The 13,490-nt window shown below is 34.4% G+C and overlaps 1 pseudogene; it reads left to right on the top strand.

The window, feature by feature from the left end:
* The first annotated feature begins 7,829 nt into the window (after positions 1-7,829).
* LOC116480099 (cytochrome c, somatic-like) lies at positions 7,830-8,145 on the top strand (annotated as a pseudogene).
* The last annotated feature ends 5,345 nt before the right edge of the window (positions 8,146-13,490 follow it).

Here is a 13,490-nt window from a genome sequence, read left to right as displayed (position 1 = left end):
GTGAATAATGAGATCAACTATATGTGAAATGTGATTTCTTCTTGTTTTAAATTGCATATCTTTATTATTGTTAAAATTGGACTTTTCATGTTTATTAACTGTTTTTCCTTTTTCGTCAAGGGGCAGTATAGTGTAGCAGTTAAGAGTGTGTACACTGTCTGACATGATTTCTTAGCTCCTTACTTCTTTGATATCAAGAAATCTGTATTCCAAACATTTTCTGCCACATATGTTATTGCTTTTACTTTCTGAGTTTTTCTTTTCACATGCAAAATGAAGGTGTGATTATTTTTAATTCCAACATTGTGGGCTTTATGATCTGTAAAATGAGCCTGATATATATAAGATCAACTCTAAATTTATTCCCACCACATACATTTTGTGAATCAATGACTATTATCATCTTTCCCAGAGGCAGAACATAATTGATGGGATGCTATCACGTGATATCTACTATCTATGATTCCATCCTGAGGGACTCATGTGTCTGAAGAATTTTGGAGTGATTATATTCCTAGGAGTTGTTTTCTGGATATATAAATAATATTTAAATTGTTGGGCTAGCCTAGTTTCCTTATGTTATGTTGACTCAGATTAGCAAATGAAACTGGGACTCATCTCATCAAGTAACGATTCCAATTTTTGTTCTATATTATAGAATGGATTTGGACTTGATTTTCTCGTGTTCTTTATGTCTTCACTTGCCTTTAATTATTCAGAGATAATTATCCTGAAGATGAATCGGTATGTTTACTTCTTAACATAGTTGACAATCACATAATCACTGCTAATAAGTAAAGTAATTTTTGGTAATTTTAGCTAAAGAAAAATACAGTCACCAAGACTTGTACTTAAGATGGCTAATTTACAGCTAAAGTCAAAAGAATATTTAATGTGTAGTGTGTAGAAGAAATGAAGTTAGCAGTACAAAGCCATTCATAACTATTTTCTGAAGATGTTAATGTTTAAATCTGGTTGTCTGTACCTTTCCATATAACAAAATGTTTCAGCTGTTGTTCAAACTTGCTTTGTTAAATTCCAGCCCAGAATCTATACTTACTAGATTATGCTAAGTTATATCTAGCCCATCGCAACATATGAGTCGCCAGAAGTAGCCAGTCCAGAGGATTTTTTTTTAGAATTATTAATGAAGCTTTTATTTAAATGGTCAGATATCATAGAGAAAAACATACATTCTAGGAGAGGAATTATGCATCTGTATGTACTAAACTGTATCATTTCTGGATGCCCAGTATTTTTTGAACTCCTTGTCTATATTTTGATAATTCTCCATGCTTAAAGTTTTGCTTTTTCAAAGGAGGATCCAGAAAATTCACTTTTCTAGACTCCTTTGCTTCTCAGCTGAGGACATAACATTCACATTCTAGAAGACTGATTCAAAAGTAAGCAACCTGAAAGTGTAGCATCCATTTTTCTGGAAAGTGAGTTAGCTAGAATATGCAACTTTTGGTGGTAGAAATTTCTTTGTTGGACCAAATCTCTGTGTGCTCTTGGATGTTCAGTTCTGTTTCCTTAGCTCCATCTATATTCTTTAACAAATTCCTTCCTACTTAGATTAGGCAGGATGTACTTTCTGTTTTGCAAATTAATAAAAATAAATTGAGGATTTTCTTTTTTTTTTTTTCTTTTTTTTTGAGACAAAGTCTGCCTCTATTACCCAGGCTGGAGTGTAGTGGCCCTATCTCAGCTCACTGCAATCTCTGCCTTCCAGGCTCAAGCCATCCTCCCTCCTCAGCCTCCCAAGTAGCTGAGACTACAGGTACACGGCACCACACCTGGATAATTTTTGTATTTTTTGAAGAGACAGTTTTACCATGTTGCCCAGTCTGGTCTCTAACTCATGAGCTCAAGCGATCCACCCACCTCAGCACCCCAAAGTGCTGGGATTACAGACATGAGCCACTGTGACTGGCCAAAGATTTTTAATCAATATAATATACATATAGCTTTCTAAAAATAAAAGGTTATAATAAACATCAGATACATTCCCACATTTCTTCATTTCCAGTGCCATTACCCAGAGACATAACAAATTTAGTTGAGTCTTCTGACATTTCTCCCTCTTCCATATCTAAATTATATATGCACATCACTTTTTCTTGATTTATCACATGTAGATATTACTTATTGACTTACAAATTTCTCTTTTGCACTAACCTGTCTTCCTTTCCTCTATCTTCTCAATATCTTATAAAACATTTGCTTAAGTTATTGTCAGTATTTACTATGTACATATTGTTTATTAATGAGTTAAGTAGTATACCATTATTGTATTTTACTTTTTTTCAGTCTTTTGCTACTCTTGGAATTCATAACTGCTTTATTCTCTTTCTTGTTTTGTCTGAATTTCCATATACCTTTACAAATCCAGTGTCATTTCAACCAAACTCACCACTATTATTTCCTCAAATGTACAAATAACTATAATAATTTGTAAAGCTTACCTCTTGTTATGAACAAAATGTTTGTGTCCTCCCAAAATACGTATATTGAAACCTAATCGTCAATGTGAGGCTATTTGGAGGTAAGACTTTTGAGAGATGAATAGTTCATTTGGGCAGAGGGAGCCCTCCTGAATGGGATTAGTGCTCATATAAAAGAGACCCCAGTGATCTCCTCTTCCCTTTCCACCAAGTGAGGTTATCATTGATGAACCAGGAAGAGAGCCTTAACCAGAGCCTGGATCTACCACGGCGTTGATCTTAAACTTTCCACCCTCTAGAACCATGAGAAATAAATTTCTCTTGTTTGCAAGCCACCTAGTCTACAGCATTTTTTGTTGTAGCAGCCCAAATAAATTAAGATATCCCTGGAGTCTTTGTTCTTCCTGCTTTGACCTATACTGGTTACTTTCTAGCCTAAGTCATGGCTGTCCTTGTAAAACTCCACTTTGTAGCTCTCTGTGTTTGGTCGTCTATGTTCTGGATACAAATATGCCTCTTTCTTGTTTTTCTACCACATTTTGCTAGGACACATCTTATAATTACTTCTTGAACACATACATATGGGATTTTGAGTCCTTGCACTTTTGCAAATTCTTTATTAAATTCTCAGTACTTGATCATTTGGGCATAAAATTGAATATATTTTTTCCCGTATGATTTTTCTATGAGCAGCAAGTCTCCTTTTAATAAAAAGAATCAATTTCTCTTGTTAATTATCTTTCAATTTTTTATTTCATACAAATCAATTATTAACTCATGGCCATAATAAAGTGGGTATAACAGATGTCTACATTTTTAGCGAGCATTTTTATATCTAAGTATATTTTGTCATCATTAAAAGGAGCTAAATATTTTACTATGCTAAATTTATGAAATATTCTACATACCATCAAAATAATGTGAATATTAATTGATAGCTTTTTGGCTATCTTCTTCAAGACCCAAGAGAATTTAGTGAACTATGAGAAAACTTGGACTTATGATTTGATAGCTATTCCCAGCTGGGAGGATGAAAACTGTTTTGAATATTGTCATTTCTAACAAAATCTACCAGAGAAATCCTGAGATTTACAGGTGTTATGAAGACTTCTTTGATGCTTTAGTTTATTGCCAGAAATTCTGGCATCTCGATTTTACTCTCCTCCTCTATTTTTTTCTCAATATCTTACACAGGCATTGAATTATGTGTGTTATCACCACCTCTTCCACTTGATGGTAAACTTTAGGAGAATTGGATATTTGATAATTTATCTTTGTATTTACCTGAGTGGCTACCATTTTACTTTGCTTAGAGAAGGTGTTTAATCAATGTCTATAGAGTTAAGTCATTAAGCGAATCTTTGGTTGACCAGGTTCAACAATGTGATAGTAGTACTGTCCCAGTGAAAAAATAAAGAATGGATGTTGCACGGAAAAAGATATTGATGTAAACAATGGGACAAAAATATACACAGAGCAAAGGTAAATATAAGAATACATCTTTTAATAAACTCATCTGAAAATTTTACAATAATGCCTTCAATGTCTTTGGCAGACACTTTTAAATAAGACAAGAAGGATATTGATTTTTAACCAACAAGGGATTTGATTAGTGCCCTATTCTTGTTAAGATTAGGGCAATACCTTAAATTCAAAAAGTTTTCTCTCATAAAAACCTTTTTAAAGAAACGTATAGGCCTTTTGAAGCTCATCCATGCAAATACTTGAGGTTGAGATGCATTCGCAGTTTGGAAAGTTAACTTTTTAAAGGCTAGAGAAAAGATGAAAAAAAAGAATGAAGAAATCTGAGTAGAACTAAGTATGTTAATTAGAGGAGGAAGTTAAAAAAACAGAGTGCAAGGATCACCTAGGTGTTGGGATTAGCATCAGGATCAACCATGCAGAGGAATTTAATTCATCTGGGAAATCCAACTGAGATTTGACAGCTCTCTCATTATCTTATTGTGTTTGCTCATCCAACAAAGGTACTGGTTCATTATAATTTTTTATAACACTGAGGTGAAGCATCATAAGATTTAACTCTAAACATAACACCTACTCAAATTGCTATATTTCCTGGCTTACCTCTTTCTCTTAATCTTCTTGCCTGCTAGGCAAAATTCAAGTTCCTTGAGGGCAGGATTTACATGCACAGAGCATTTATTTATTTACTCCAAGCCAAACTGTATCCAACTTTATTAAAGGTATTTTTCATAAACAATCATGGTATTTCAGGTAGGACATGGGCAGACAATCATTAACAGTATGCAACAACTTTCAAACTCCCTTCTTCAATGGGCTACCAAAATCAGAAAGCCACTATAAAATGCAATGAAGTCTTTATTTGATGCTCTAAACAGGAAAAGTTTAGAATGAAGGTTGACATCTCCCATTTAGCATGTTGTTTAACAACTTTTCCCAAGCTGACCCTCACTTTTGGGAAGTGAAATGAAAATGGCAGAATTTATCTGAAGACCTACAGTCTAGAAATGCAATTGCTGCTCTTTTGTGGGGTACTAGCAAGTCCAGATTGCTTGACTGGTAACCAATTATTGAGGGTCAGGTCCCAAAAGGTGACTGGATTTAAGGGAGTTAAGCCTATGCTGAAGGTGGAAAGGGAGAAGAAGCATTAAAATGAATTTGTTTTTCTACACCACGAGCATTTGTGCTAAGTTGGATACGTGTGTCAATACCCGAGAATCTCTTTTGGGAGCTAAGAGGAAGTCTCAAAACTAGAAGGGAAAGGTGTTTTCCCCACATCAATCCAGCTTCAGTGACATTCTATTAGTGACATATGACCCTTTCCGAAAAACAATAAAGTGTTCTGTGAGCCAACAGCATAGCTTAAATTCTACATTTTTATAAAACTTGATAAAAAACAGTATTTCAAATTTTACAGTCACCAGAAGTCCAGAGTTATCAAAAAATGCACACACTTCACTTGTCATCTCACAACACCTTTAACTTTCTGTGCCTGGTCTGTTTTGACATCTTTGTTTATTGCAAAGTTATTTCCATCCTTGCCAACATAAGTTTTTCTCTTTTTCTCTTTATATAAACATTCTCCCTTCTTTGTAGGGGCCTTTTCTGGCTTGGGCTCTAGCTTTGGAGAAGGAGGTCTAGCAGACAATCTTGTGGATCTTTTCTGTGGTCTGTTCTTAACCTTGGTCCATCCTTCAGCCTTTTTCTTGGGCATGGTGTCAACAGCTGCGAGTCATAGGTACTGGCTGCAGGGATGCAGCTATACATGAGCTTTGGTGGGTCCAGGGGTCATTCTCACCTTTTCGCACTGCTTGCATGGCATTGAAAAGTATCCTTTGATGTTGATTAAGGTGGGACGTTTCTTCTATTCCTTACGGATTTTCTATTTGGTTATTTACAAGTTGTTATTATGCAGATCTGAAGTTCAGTGGTTATAAAAATTTGTTAGAAGGAACTGTCCTGAACTGAACTGTTTAGAAGGAAACACTGAATGTTGTCCCTGGATCAATTAGTTCAGTTGGAGGACCATGGCAATAAAGAAGGGTCCAGTTTCTATTACAGCCACTGGTTTGTTTTCCCCTCACATCAAAAATGTTTTTGTGCTGACATAAACTCTACCCTAATCTCAATTAGGTGGGATGCACACGTGTGTGAATGAGTCACAGCCGTTTATCAACAAGTCTGAATAAGCAGCTTAGTATCATGACTCTGGGTCAATAATATAATGCTTGTAGAGGGACAACACATTATCAAAGTCAGTCACACTTATTGAGCAATAAGGTGAAGTTTAAAACTGAATAAAAAATTCCTAACTCCTTTCATCTATTAGCTGCTCCTAAATGTTCCAAATTTAGAAACTAAAATCTATTTTGTGTACTCTTAAAAGTTTAATATGTTCCCCAACCCCCCAGGTTTTAGCTAAAAGAGCCAAATGAGAGGCAGATATATTGACTTATTAATAAATTATCATGATTAATAAATCAATATTATTTATTATTTTAAAAACTCTTGTCGCTCTACTTTGTGAAAATTATAAGGCAAAACTGACCTTGGATAACTAGTTAAGCCTTTCTTTCTAATTTCTCTGCTCCAGTAAGCATGTTGTAAGGTCTCGACTTGGTAGTAAATTAATGATTGACATTGAAATAACAATCTTTATAAATTAGGTACTGAAATAAATGAATGAAAAAAATAGTACTGTAGTCTAAATGATATCAGTAATTTTCAAATTTAGACTTAAATTTTAGAATGATCAAGAAAATAAAAGCTTATTTTCTTTTTAATTATGATTCCTTTTAAGAAAATAAATGCTGTTCATAGAAAATTAGAAAAAATAAAATGATAAAGAATAAAACTAAATGGCCTACTCACATTCTGTGATAAGAATATAACTCAGTGTAATTTTTATTCTAAATTGATAAATTATAATTGTATATATTTATGGGGTACAAAGTGATGTTATGATTTTTAAATACAATGTGGACCAGTGTGGGCTTCCCGGGAAGTGTCTCAGAATGCTGGGGAAGCTGGATATGCATCTCCAGTTCTCTTTTCCTCTTGAAGAATACATAGGCTTAGGGGAATCCTTTCCATGTGGCCTTGTGCCTATCTGGGGGAGAGGGAGGAGTGGTATCATCAAAGTGAAACCTTCTGATGCAACTTTCATCCAGTTCTGTGATCCATGCAGGTGTCCACATGGACATTATATATATGAAATATACATATAAATATATAAGAATATATATTTACATAAGTATATATAAATATATTTTTAATGTTTTTAAAATAAAAATGTAAATATCTATTCATAAATATTGTCAATTACTCTGTAAAGGTGTTATACCAAGAAGATTAAACTTGAGCAAGATGGCAGAATAGGAAGTCTTAGGCTTCACTACTTCCTCCCAATAGAAAGTTTAACTAACAACTATCCTCAGACAAGAACATCTTTGCGAAAACCCCAATGCTTGAGAACAAGACTTGACCAAATGTTTTAAATAGTTAAGTCGCTTTGAGTCTTTTAATGTAGAAAATCTTTCTTCCACTCCACTCTGTTTTGATATATGGAGATGTGCCCTTTATCAGCATTCAGATATCAGGATTTGGTTTGGATTTCATTTATTGATGTGCCTTTCTGCTCAACTAGCAATGTGCTTTGAATATGATGTTCATATAAATAATTAAGATATAAATTACATATAATAGAATAATCTTGTAAGTGGGCATTCTTTTTGATGATAAGCTAAAGCGTTTCATAAAGATAATGAATAAACTTCCCTCCAAAAATTAGTAATGTTTCAAGGATGTTAGATTTTGTTAGGATTCAAAATACAAGAGAGAGAAAGACGTTTGGCTTCTGAGAAAGAACCTTCGTAGTACAAGCATGAAAAGATAGAATTAAATATGAGTGATGCTGAGGAATGCAAGAAGATTTTTGTTTAAAAGTGTCCCCAGTGTCACACCATGGAAAAGAGGGGCAAGCACAAGACTGGGCCATATCTCCATGATTTTTGGGCAGAAGACAGGTCAGTCTGCTGCATTCTCTAATACAGATGCCAACAAAAACAAAGACATCAGCTGGGGAGAGGAGACACTGATGGAGTATTTGGAGAATCCCAAGAAGTACATCTCTGGAACAAAAATGATCTTCACCGGCATTTAGAAGAAGACAGAAAGAGTAGACTTGATAGCTTATCTCAAAAAAGTTACTGATATGTAATAATTGGCCATTGCTTTATTACAAAAGAGAAATGTCTCGTGATTTTTTTTATGTGTACCGTAATTTAACTGATCTCATACACCGGAATCCAGATCATGAATGACTGACAGGATATTTTTGTTGGGGAGTCCTGATTTAAGTAAGACTGGCTTGTGGTTAAATAAATACGATTAGTTTTTAAAAAATTGATAACAAGTCTTATCAGTAAATGCTGTCACTGTTTTCTCTCAGCCAAATCCACATACAAGGGACATACCTCAATCTAATAAAAGCCATCTATGACAAACCCACAGCCAACAAAATACTGAATGGGGAGAAGTTTAAAGCATTCTTTCTGAGAACTGGAAAAAGAGAAGGATGCCACTCTTACCACTTCCCTTTAATGTAGTACTGGAAGTCCTAGCCAGAGCAATCAGACAAGAGAAAGAAAAAAAGGGCATTCAAATTGATAAAGAGGAAGTCAAACTGTTGCTGTTTGCTGATGATAAGATAGTATACCTAGAAAACACTAAAGACTTCTCCAAAAAGCTCCTAGAACTGATAAAAGAATTCAGCAGTTTCCAGATACAAAATTAATGTACACACAGTAGCTCTCCTATACACCAACAGCAGCCAAGCCGAAAATCAAATCAAGAACTCAACTCCCTTTACGATGGCTGCTATATATATATATATATATATACACACACACACATATATATAATCTATGTACATATATGCACACATATATATGTGTATATATGTGTGTGTATTATATATGCACACATATATATGTGTATATATGTGTGTGTATTATATATGCACACATATATACGTATATATACATATATGTGTGTATATACATATACACACAAACACACATATATATATATATATTAATATACCTAACCATGGAGGTGAAAGACCTCTACAAGGAAAACTACAAAAACACTGCTGAAAGAATTCATAGATGACACAAACAAATGGAAACACATCCTATGCTCATAGATAGTTAGAATCAATATTATGAAAATGACCATAATGCCAAGAGCAATCTTCAAATTCAATGCAATTCCTATCAAAATACCACCATCATTCTTTACAGAACTAGGAAAAACAATCCTAAAATTCATATGAAACTAAAAAAGAGCCCACATAGCCAAAGCAAGACTAAGCAAAAAGAACAAATCTGGAGGCATCATATTACCTGATTTTAAACTATACTATAAGGCCATAGTCACCAAAATAGCATGGTACTGTTATAAAAATAGGCACATAGACCAATGGAACAGAATAGAGAACCCAGAAATAAAGCCAAATACTTACAGCCAACTGATCTTCAACAAAGCAAACAAAAACACAAAGTGGAGAAAGGGCCAGGTCTGTAATCCTAGCACTTTGGGAGGCCGATGTGGGTGGATCGTCTGAGTTTGAGACCAGCCTGGCCAACATGGTGAAACCTCATCTCTACTAAAAATACAAAAAATTAGCCAGGTGTGGTGATGCATGCCTGTAATCCCAGCTACGCAGGAGGCTGAGGCAGGGGAATTGCTTAAACTCAGGAGGCAGAGGTTGCAGTGAGATGAGACCGTGCCATTGCACTCCAGCCTGGGCGACAGAGTGAGACTCCGTCTCAAAAAAAAAAAAAAAAAAAAAAGTGGGGAAAGGACACCCTGTTCAATAAATGGTGCTGGGATAATTGGTAAGCCACATGCAGGAGAATGAAACTAGATACTTATCTCTCATCTTACACAAAAATCAACTCAAAATGGATCAAGGACTTAAATCTAACCCTGAAACTATAGATATTCTAGAAGATAACATCAGAAAAACCCTTCTACACATTGGCTTAGGCAAGGATTTCATGACCAAGAACCCAAAAGCAAACACAATAAAGACAAAGATAAATAGTTGGGGCTTAATTAACCTAAAGAGCTTCTGCACAGCAAAAGGAACAGTCAGCAGAGTAAACAGACAACCCATAGAGTGGGAGAAAATCTTCACAATCTATAAATCTGACAAAGGACTAATATCCAGAATCTACAACAAACTCAAGCAAATTAGCAAGAATAAAAACAAGCAATCCCATCAAACAGTGGGCTAATGACATGAATAGATAATTCTCAAAAGAAGATATACAAAAGGCCAACAAACATCAAAAAGTGCTCAATATCACTAATGATCAGGAAATGCAAATCAAAACCACAATGTGACACCACCTTACTCCTGCAAGAATGGCCATTATCAAAAAATCAAAAACTAATCGATGTTGGCACAGATGTGGTGAACAGGGAACACTTCACTGTTGGTGGGAATGTAAACTAGTACAACCACTGCGGAAAGCAGTGTGAAGACTCCTTAAAGAGCTAAAAGTAGGAGTACCATTTGATCCAGCAATTACGGTATCTGGCCAGAGGAAAAGAAGTCATTATATGAAAAAGATATTTGCACACTCATGTTTATAGCAGCTCAATTCAACAATTGCAAAAATATGGAACCAACCCAAATGCCCATCAACCAAAGAACGGATAAAGAAACTCTGGTATAGATATACGATGGAATAGTACCCAGCCATAAAACGGAATGAATTAATGGCATCTGCAGTAACCTGGGTGGGATTGGAGACTATTAGTCTAAGTGAAGTAACTCAGGAGTGGAAAATCAAACATCCTAAATGAAAGCTAAGCTATGAGGATGCAAAAGCATAAGAATGACTCAGGGGGAAAGGATGGGAAGGGGATGAGGGATAAAAGACTACAAATTGGGTTCAAGATATACTGCTCATGTGATGGATGCACAAAATCTCACATATCACCACTAAAGAACTTACTTATGTAACCAAACACCACCTGTTCCCCAAAAAACCTATGGAAAGTTTTTTTTAAACTTAGTTTAGGTACAAACCTCTTTGAAGTTGTTTTGAATATCAGATATAACAATCCAATGCACCTCAGCATGGGCTGGTTTTCTTCTTAGAGGCTACCTCATACCCATAGATTTAGCATTTCAGTGCATGGAAGTGAGGCCTCTGCATTCGTAAGAATAAGCTTTGCCGATTGCCCTGGGCTTTGAAGAAACGCTGTCTCCACCATTTTTTTTTTTAAAGAAACATATATAACCACTTATAAAAAAAGTAAATGCTATTACTCTTTTCTCCTTCTAAAGATATGATTAGACCTAATTAGTACTGTTCAACCTTTCACAGAGATGGGGGAATGTCATCTCACAACCTATTGGAGATTGGTTTTATATTTAGATTTCTATGACTAAATATATTGTCATAGAAATCTAAAGACGATAAAATATAGTAAATGATATTAAATATAATAATAAATATATTATAATAAATATAGATAAATTAGTATATTATATATAAACATATGATAATAATATATAACTGAATGTATTTAAATACTGGGGAAATTTGTTCACTGTCTCAGAACCAAGCATGATTTACTCGGGTTTTAATTTGTGTTCATCAGCCTGTTAAAGGCAAGGGCTGAAGATAAGGTAGCAATGTCTGCTTTACATTTTTGACTTTTATGCCAATCTAATTAGAATTATCTGAATCTAAAATGCTGCATTTTATTTATTGAAAGGCATTTTAATGTGGTTTATGTATAATATCACATAAAGAATATTTAACACTTCTCCCATTTTACAGACAATCTATAAGGTCAGATGCCTTTAAAAGTCAGTGTGACAAGAAATAGCAGCATGCTGAACTTTGCTTTTGAGCTCTTTACTAAGTCAGACTAACTTATAATTTAGAATTGTCTTTTAACAGCTATTCAGAAGCACAGAAAATGGTAGAACTGTGTATGCATGATTGGTAATGGTGATTTTCAACTCATTAGAAGGAATGAAGTAGAGGAGATATACACAAATTTATGAATTATGTGTGACCATAAGACTTAAAATAATTTTAAAAAAACAGATCACAATTTTAAAAATATATAAAATGCCATATGAAATGACTTCAGTAGGTTAGAATAGACTTATGCCTAAGATGAGGGGAGCTGAATGAGATTTTAGATAAATTTTAAAATTAATCTTCTTAGCAGAAATGCCAGTTATTGAAAATTATTTATCATAGGCAGGTATCTGATGCCTCTTGGTTAATAATTTTCTCAAAATTATGACTCTCCTCAAAAACAGTCATACAGCTTAATGACAGTTTCCCCTTGTTTAAAGGTATGTTTCTACTTCATTTCTCTAGCAATTTTTAAATTTTTAATAGCTTTACTGCAGAACTTTGGGCATACTTTAGAAGGTATGCCATTCTCTATTGCCCTGACAATTGGATGATACATTTCTGTCAATTCCAGAGATTAAAAAATACTAGTATCTTTTAAATTTGTTTTAAATTTGATAGACAGTGAGGACCAAGGAGTGGATGAAGTCCTTACTTGGTAATAAAGAGGATTACTTCATGGCAATTTTGGTGATATTATGAAACATCAATAAAAATTACGATGTCTGAGGTAAGGCTATCTTTGCTTAAGATTATAAGGGTTAACAATTTCTCTGCTTCATTGCTAAAGATAAACAACTCTTGGGAGTAAGTGCTTTTTTGCTTCACATAAACACAAGTGCACATTTACAATCTGTCAGTTTCAGAATATGGGCATCACCTATGCTGAGTGTTAGCCCACAGCTGGGATTAGATGACACAAAATTATTTAGTCCATTTTACAAGTGTAACTTTTTTTCTGGGTGGTTTGGTTTGTCTGTTTTATAAGTATCACCTTGGCTCTTTTCATTTTTAGGAGTACATCAGTTTTACATTTAATATATAAAACTTTAAATGACATATTCAGGGGACATTTGTGAGAGTGTTCCCTGCTGTCTACATCATTTTCCACCCATCATCAAAACTCGACAGGTAGCCTTGTGATGAATACTTTAAAAGACTGAGAACATTGTCTTTCACTAAGAAATGCTACCATTGGGATGAATCAGATATTGAATAAAAGCCAAAGATTTTAGGAATACTATTAATGTCCTGGGTACGCCAAAATATCTTGGTTGGCATATTAATGAAAAAATTGTTGACTGTGTATTTCCGATTCCGATTTCTTTTTGAGATTTTGCTTTACCTAATCTCAATAACAATAGTAGTAACAATGGTAATGAGAGCTAACCTAAATTAAACATGTACTATATGGCTGTTTATTTGTTAAGGATACACTATCTTATGAGGTAGATAGTGCTGTTCTTTCATTTTATGTGAAGAAACTGATACTCTGTGTATCAGTTTTCTATTTATTCATAACAAATCACTACATATTTAACAGCTTAAAATAACAGCCATTTAATAGCTCATAGTTCTGTAGGGCAGAAGTCCAGGGGCCACATGGCTCGGT

Source organism: Hylobates moloch, unplaced genomic scaffold (assembly GCF_009828535.3).
Source record: "Hylobates moloch isolate HMO894 unplaced genomic scaffold, HMol_V3 SCAFFOLD_13, whole genome shotgun sequence".
NCBI classification, from domain to species: Eukaryota; Metazoa; Chordata; class Mammalia; order Primates; family Hylobatidae; genus Hylobates; species Hylobates moloch.
The sequence above is the reverse complement of the archived record's forward strand: the minus strand, read 5'-3'. Positions and strand labels throughout refer to the sequence as shown.